Source organism: Mirounga leonina, unplaced genomic scaffold (assembly GCF_011800145.1).
Source record: "Mirounga leonina isolate KUSES-001 unplaced genomic scaffold, KU_Mleo_1.0 Mir_173, whole genome shotgun sequence".
Lineage (NCBI taxonomy): Eukaryota > Metazoa > Chordata > Mammalia > Carnivora > Phocidae > Mirounga > Mirounga leonina.
This window is the reverse complement of record NW_023270447.1, coordinates 85,143,072-85,151,123: the sequence shown is the minus strand read 5'-3', so window position 1 is coordinate 85,151,123 and position 8,052 is coordinate 85,143,072. Positions and strand designations below refer to the sequence as shown.

General features: G+C 50.3%; 1 protein-coding gene across 3 annotated transcripts in view; it reads left to right on the top strand.

Moving 5' to 3' along the window:
- Positions 1-7,392: 7,392 nt before the first annotated feature.
- VPS13D (vacuolar protein sorting 13 homolog D) overlaps positions 7,393-8,052 on the top strand; it is a 243,911-nt gene continuing 243,251 nt past the window's right edge. For all 3 annotated transcript variants that reach the window (XM_035019765.1, XM_035019764.1, XM_035019761.1), the window contains exon 1: positions 7,393-7,475. The gene's annotated coding sequence lies outside the window, so the exon portion shown is untranslated. The remainder of the gene's footprint in view (positions 7,476-8,052) is intronic.

Here is an 8,052-nt window from a genome sequence, read left to right as displayed (position 1 = left end):
ACAGAGAAAGAGGGAACACAAGCAGGGGGAGTGGGAGAGGGAGGAGCAGGCTTCTGGCAGAGCGGGGAGCCCGATGTGGGGCTTGATCCCAGGACCCTGGGATCATGACCTGAGCCGAAGGCAGATGCTTAACCGACTGAGCCACCCAGGTGCCCCAATAAAAAAAAAAAAAAATCTTAAAAAAGAATTAAACCACAATATCAGAGGGGGTAAATTTGGAGCAACTGAGGGCAGCCACCTGCCTGATGGGGTAACCAGTCAAAATGGGCCACATGCAGCCCGTCCCGCCTCTTTCTTTTTTAACCACGATGGAGCAAGTGGTTTGTCTGAAGCAGGGCCAGTGTGGGGTGAAGGGTGGGGGGGGGCATGATGACTGTGATCCTTTTCTGTCCAATCTTCATGCCGTCATCATTGCTATGGGGTCCTCTGATGCACTAGCCCAGAAGTCAAGACTTGCGGGCCCCCCAAAACCCACGTGTCCAGGTGTGACCACTTCCTGGGTGACTTGGGTGGGGGGGGTAATTAACTTCTCTGTGCCTCAGCCTCCTGATCTGTTAAAATAGGATTAAAATCGTACTTCCCTCAGAGCGAGGGGTAACTTGAGTTACTGCCTGTAAAATGTTGAGAATGATGCCTGGCATGCAGTAAGTGCTCAGTAAACGTTAGTTGCTATTTTGTGTGTAGGTAGGTGCTGGGGATGCAAGAGGCCGGGATAGCTAAGGTCCTTGTCCAGAGCTGACACGCGGGGACGGACTGTGTAAAGGAATGGATACAGGCCATGCTGGGTGACGGGAAGTGCTAAGAAAAAGAAAGCAGCAGCAGGGACAGAGGGGTGGGGGTGCTGCTGGCTTGCGGGGTGGGCTGAGGAAAGCTGCTTTGAGGAGCCCAGGCCTTGGTGAAGGGAGGGCAGTACAGCCCTGGGACTCGGGTTGGGGCAGGACGTGAGGTTGTGAGGACGGCTTCAGAAGCCACTGGAAAGGATGTTGGGTTTTTTTTTTTTTTTTTTAAAGATTTTGTTTATTTATTTGAGACAGAGAGAATGAGAGACAGAGAGCATGAGAGGGAGGAGGGTCAGAGGGAGAAGCAGACTCCCCGCCGAGCAGGGAGCCCGATGTGGGACTCGATCCGGGGACTCCAGGATCATGACCTGAGCCGAAGGCAGTTGCTTAACCAACTGAGCCACCCAGGCGCCCCAAGGATGTTGGGTTTTATGTTCTAGTGCATAGGAGGGGTCCAGGGAGTGTGAGAAGTTCCTTAAGTTGCCTGGTCTAAGAGTTGGGAAACCGAGGTTTGATTTTTTTTTTTTAAGATTTTATTTATTTTTAAAATTTTTATTCTTTTTAGATTTATTTATTTGAGAGAGAGAGAGTGAGAGAGAGCCTGAACAGGGTGAAGGGCAGAGGGAGAAGCAGACTCCCTGCCGAGCAGGGAGCCTGATGTAGGGCTCGATCCCAGGACCCTGGGATCATGACGTGAGCCGAAGGCAGACGCTTAACCGACTGAACCACCCAGGCGCCCCAAGATTTTATTTATTTTATTTGAGAGAGAGAGAGAGAGAGCACAAGCAGGGAGAGTGGCAGGCAGAGGGAGAGGGACAAGCCGACTTGCCACTGAATGCAGAGCCCAACACGGGGCTCGATCCCAGGACCCTGAGATCATGACCTGAGCTGAAACCAAGAGTCAGATGCTGTAACTGACTGTGTCACCCAGGCGCCCGATGAGCTTCAATTATTTTATCTCCATTATTGCCTTAGGAGATAGGCCAAGTACCCATTATCCCTGCTCTGCAGAGGAGGACACCTTGGCGCAGGGCCAGAGGTTTGATACTTACCTAGAGTCAAGTCGGGAGGACAGACGGCCTGTTCCCTGTGGGAGGCTCTTGATAACCACCTCCTTAGAATTTCACAAGAAAGTCAACAAAGCCTGGGTTTAAAGGGCAAGGACTCTCTCTTTATCCTGGGACAAAAGCCAGCAAGCAGGGCAGATCCAGGAAGCCAGGAGGTTGAGCTGAGAGGCTGCTTGGGGCAAAGCTAACAGTGAGGAGTCCCGGGATCGTGTCCTAGCTTCCCGAGGTGCCTGCAGTGTGAACCTAAGTCAGCCGCTGTCCCTGCCGGGAGCTCAGAACCTCCATCGGTAAGATGAGGGGGCTGGCCCTGAGCTGTGGTCCGTCCTTGTCCTTCTTCCCACAGGGCTGTCTGCATTTTCTTCTTCTTCTTTTTTTTAATGATTTTATTTATTCATTTGAGAGTGCAAGAAAGAGAGAGCATGAGTGGGGTGAGGGGCAGAGGGAGAAGCAGACTCTCCACGGAGCAGGGACCCTGACGTGGGGCTCCATCCCGGGACCCCAGGAACATGACCTGAGCCAAAGGCAGATGCTTAACCGACTGAGTCACCCAGGCGCCCCAGTCTGTCTGCATTTCACAAGAGACTCTGGACCCGGGCTGTCAAATATAGTAGCCACTAGGCATGTGTGGCTATTGAGACCTGAGTGTAGCTAGTCCAAACTGAGATGTGTGAACTACATCTCAATGCAGAATACCGAATTTTGAAGACTTAGTACAAAACATATATATATATATATATATATATATATATATATATATATATAAAATATCTCATTAGTAATTTTTATATTGATTGTGTATTGACATAATATTTTGGAGATGTTGCTAAATAAATTATTAACATTCATTTTACCTATTTCTTTTCACTCTAATGTGGATACTAGAACATTTGGAATTATGGATGTGAAATGCTTTGTTGTTCTATCAGATGGTTAAATGCCTTCAAGGTTTGATGAAATTAGTTTCTAATTAAAATTGCACACACACCCCCCAGGGGTGCCTGGGTGGTTCAGTGGGTTGAGCGTCTGACTCTGGATTTTGGCTCAAGTTGTGATCTTGGAATCGTGAGATTGAGCCCCAAGCCGGGCTCTGTGCTGGGCATGGAGCCTGCTTAGGATTCTCTCTCTACCTCTCCCTCTGTCCTTCCCCCCGCCTCCTTATGCGCTCTCTCTCTCAAAAAAAATTGCAACTCCCCCGACCTCTGAGATCCCTACCTCCCCTATGGGACTCTTATAGTCCTTATCACCTGCTCCAATATTGTATAATTTATGTCTCTGTTAATTTATTGCTTACAATCTGCTCCTCTTGCGAGAGCATGAGCTCCAGTAAGGCAGAGTTTTGCTATTTTGCTCAGTGATGTAGCCCCAAGTGCATGGAATAGTGCCAGGCACATAGTAGGTGCTCAATAAATGGTGAACGAATGGATGAATGTAGGCATAGGAAATATGGGGGTTCCACTGTCACCAAATCTTCTAATTTTTCTAGAAAAGCTCCAAATACAGATTTTCATGTATAATCTCCAGCTTTTTAAAAGATTTTATTTATTTATTTTGGAGAGAGTGCAAGCAAGGGAGAGAGGCAGAGGGAAAGGGAGAGAGAGAGAATCTCTCAAGAAGACTCCCTGTTGACATGGAGCCTGATGTGGGGCTCGATCTTACAACTCCTAGATCATGACCTGAGCCGAAATCAAGAGTCAGACTCCCAACTGACTGAGCCACCCAGGCGCCTTAATCTCCAGCTTTTTAAATGTTGTAATTCTAATTCTTTTAAAGCATTGTGCGGGCCAAAAGAAACATTTCTGTAACATCCAGCCCTCTCTGGTCTAGAGGATTCTGGAGGCTGATACACACTAGGCCACGTGAGGAACGGTCTATTGGAGGGAGTGCCAAGCAGGCCCCTCAAATCTGGCCTGTCCCAGAAAACTTGCCCCTTGTGGGCCAACGTGGATCTAAGGGTCTCTCGTGGGTGGTGATTAAGGACATCCCCAATCTCATGCAGCCCCTCACCTGTGGTGTGTCTGTAGCCTGTCGCTTCAGCCGTCGTAGCATGGGTGGGGACCAACAGAGGACTTTCCCTGTGGCCAACATAACCCTTCCTCTTTTTTTTTTTTTTTTAAAGATTTTATTTATTTATTTGACAGAGACAGAGACAGCGAGAGCAGGAACACAAGCAGGGGGAGTGGGAGAGGGAGAAGCAGGCTTCCCCACTGAGCAGGGAGCCCGATGCGGGGCTCGATCCCAGGACCCTGGGATCATGACCTGAGCCGAAGGCAGACGCTTAACGACTGAGCCACCCAGGCGCCCCAATAACTCTTCCTCTTGGCCAGGCCAACATTTGACCTCTCTGTCCCCTAGGTCCCCCATAACAGCAATAAATTTTGCTCTAATGGTTGAAGACAGATAGCTCAGGGCAGTGGGCTGGTGCAGGAAGGGCTGGGGGCTGTATTGGAGGGGGCTGCAGGCTTGCAGCAGAGTCCGGACTCTCCTACGGTCTCTCTGCATGATCTTAAGTAAGCCCCTTCCCTTTTCTTGTCCTCAGTTTTCCCTTCTGTACAGTGAGGGCTTGGAACCAGCTCTGCATCTCCAAACCCATCACCTGGGTGGCTGGGTCCCCCTGCAGACTCACTGAATTAGAATTCGGGAGGGGGGCGGGCCTTCTTATTGAGACCTCTCCTGGCCACCAATCTAAAACGGTACCCTCCTCCTTCCTACCTTGTTCCCCTGTGTTATCTTCCTCTTCGGTGCCTATAACCATCTGGTTCACTCTATATTTCATGCTGATTTTGCTTTTTGCCACCCTCTCCTTCCCTGCTGGTATGTAAGTCCCATGAAGGCAGGGATTTTTTTTTTTTCTCAGTACCAAATTTTTTTTTATTAACATAATGTATTATTTGGGGTACAGGTCTGTGACTCATCAGTCTTAGACAATTCACAGTGCTCACCATAGCACGTACCCTCCCCAGTGTCCATCACCCAGCCACCCCATCCTTCCCACCCCGCAAGGCATGGATTTTTTTTAAATATCACCTGTATTGAGGAATAATTGACAGAAAACACAATTTAGCAATTTTAAGTGCACACTTCAATGAATTGTGACAACTGTATACAGCCTTGTGACCACCACAACAATCAGGATATAGAAGTGACATCACCCCCAAAAGTTCCCTTATGCCCCTTTTATTTTAAAATTTTTTTCTTAAGTAATCTTTTTTTTTTTTAAGATTTTTTATTTATTCATTTGAGACACAGAGATACAGAGAGAGCATGACCAGGGGGAGAGGCAAAGGGAGAGAAAGAAGCAGACTCCCCGCTGAGCCAAGAACCCGATGTGGGGCTCAATCCCAGGACCCCGGGATCATGACCTGAGCCGAAGGCAGATGCTTAACCATCGGAGCCACCCAGGCGCCCTCTTAAGGAATCTTCAAGGGGGGCTTGAACTCACAACCCTGAGATCAGGAGTCACCTGCTCTAACACTGAGCCAGCCAGGTGCCCCCCTTGTGCCTCTCCTTAGGCAGTCTCCTCCCTCCAGACCTGGTCCCTAGCAACCCTGATCTGCTTGTGCTGTTCTAGGTTGGTCTTTTCTGGAACATCATAGAAATGGAATCACTGCAGTGTGTGGTCTTTTGTGGTCTGGCTTTTTACACAAAGCTAATACTTTCGAGGTTCCTCCAAGACGCTGCCTGTACTAACAGTTTGTTCCTTTTTACTGCTGAGTAGTATTCTATCGTATGGGTACATGACAGTCTGTTTATCCATTCTACTGATGGGCATTTTGATTATTTCACTAACAGTCAAAATAGTTTTTGACTGCTATGAATAAAGCTGCTGTGAACATTCCTGTATGTCTTTGCATGCACCTGTGATTTCATTTCTCTTGGGTAAATATGTAGTAGGAGGATTGCTGTCTGGTAAATGTACCTTCACAGATTCCAAAGCGAGGGACCAAAGACTTCCAGTAATACTAGTCGAATGAATGGTGTCCTTGCATTTGCATTTTTAATAAACTCCCCAGGTTTAACCTGTTGTTTCTGTGCTAGAAGATCTGGACTCTGAGATCCTTCGGCTCTAACGGGCTCCTTCCCTTCTGCCTTCCATCTGTGGAGTCTGAGGTTTTATACCCAAACCTCAGCCCCTGAGTGGACCCAGGATTGAGATTCTGATAGGCAGTTCCCACCTCAGAGGAACTCAGGCCTTGCCAGGAATGTTCCACCCACAGTCACCTTCATTAGCTTAGCATTACGAGAGCTGATAATTATTATGGTAAATACACTATCGCAACCTTGCCATCATGCCTCCTTGATATCTTTTGACTTTTTATGAGCCTGAGGTCTTCTCCCTGTCCTTCTGGGGCTAAGGCAAGATGACGTGCTCATTTGCTCATTTATGTATAGCACCTTTACATTCTTCCTTCATTCATGTATAGCACCTTTAAATGAGTCTTTTCTGTGCTAGGCAATGTCTAGGTGCTGGAGAGGCATCTGTGAAAAAGATAAAATCACTGCTTTCAGGGAACTTTCAGGCTGGAGAAAGGTGACAAGGCAAGTATAAAAAAGTAAGATAATTTCAAGTGACATTAAGGTCTGTGAAGAAAATACAACTGGGTGATGGCTGAAGGGAACTTTAGATAAAATGGCAGGGAAATGCTCTCTGAGGTGGAATATTTGAAACCAGAAGGAATTGACTGTAGGACTATACAAAGTTGCTCTGTAGCCACCAGCTACATAAGGTTATGGAGCACTTGAACTGTGGCTGGTTTGTATTGAGATGTGCTGTAAGTGTAAAAAACACACTCAATTTCAAAAACTTACTATAAAGAACCCTAAAATATCTCCTTGATTCTTTTTTTTTTTTTTTTTCTGTTGGCTACAGGTTGAGATGATCATATTTTGGACATACTGAATTAAATGAAATACATTATTTATTTTTACCTTTTTCTTCTTTAAAAGCGTACCAAGTAGTAAATTAAAAATTACCATGTGTCTTGTATGTGTGGCTTGTATTATAGTTCTACTGGACGGCAGGGATCTCAGGGGGGAAAAGCATCCTAAGTAGAGAGAATGGCAAAAGCACAGTGTCCTGAGGTGGGAACTGAGGGATGCTGGGGGCAGTGAGCCAGAGAGAGCGGCAGAAATAGGAATGGACCAAATCCAGTAGGATCTTGGTGTTGATTCTGTAAGGAGGTGGATTTTAATTCAAGCATCAGGGGGAAGCCGTTTTAAGCAAGGAAGTGGCTTGGTCTGAATGATGTTTTAGCGGACCCCTGTGGCTACTGAGTGGGGAACCCACTGTGGGTGGGCCAGATGCAGGAAGAATCCTGGGTTCCAACACTGTCGAAGCCACACGAATTTGTGGCCCCGCCCTCCCCTGGGACTCAGTCTCCTCCCAGCCCGGTAGGCCAGGGGGCTCCGCCGGCGGTTCTCCCGCTCCAGCAGCAGCCTCCGCGGGCGGCCGCCGGCGGCAGGGGGCGCCTCCTCGATGACTCGGCGCTCGGCTGGCCAGGCTCCGGCGCGGCTCCCGCTCGATTGGTCGGGTCGGGGCGGGCCCGAGCGCCGCTGGCCGGCGCCATTGAGGAGCCGGGAGAGGAAGCGCCGCGCAGTGCCGGGCTGGGCGGGCGGCCCCGGACACAGACAGGTACGGGCCGAGGCGGGGCGGCGCCGGGCGGCGGACAGGGTCGGAGACCGCAGGTGGGCCATGGGCACGTTGTCTGTCGCCCCGGCTCCGCTTCGGCCCCGGGGCCCGGGCCTGCCTGAGGGGAGCGCGCCGCTGGGAGCCAGGCGTCCGGCCCTCTCGCTGTCTGAGCTCCTCCGGGGGCTCTGGGGCGTCCGCGCTCCCGACGGCCCCGAGCCCGCCGCCTTCATGGGGACCCCCCTGCATCCAAGCCCCCGCGGGCACCCCAGGGACTGACAGGCTGGGAGCTGCCTGGCTTCTCGGCACCCCGGCGGCGTCCTTGTCCTGCGAGCCCGAGTCCCCACCGGACCCGGCACCCTTTCCGGGGTCCGGCAGCCTGGGGCCGGGGGACTGGGGGCGGTGTCAACCCGCGTCTCCCGCCTGAGCCGCGGTCTCGTGAGGGACCCCAGTGTGCGAGCCCCCGTGCCTCACGCCCAAGAATCGGGGCGCTGGTCAGTTCTCCAGAGTGTTTTAACCACCCGCCAGCCTTCTGGGGTCACGGTCTGGGATGGGGACATCAGGCCTCAAACCAGCCTTTACC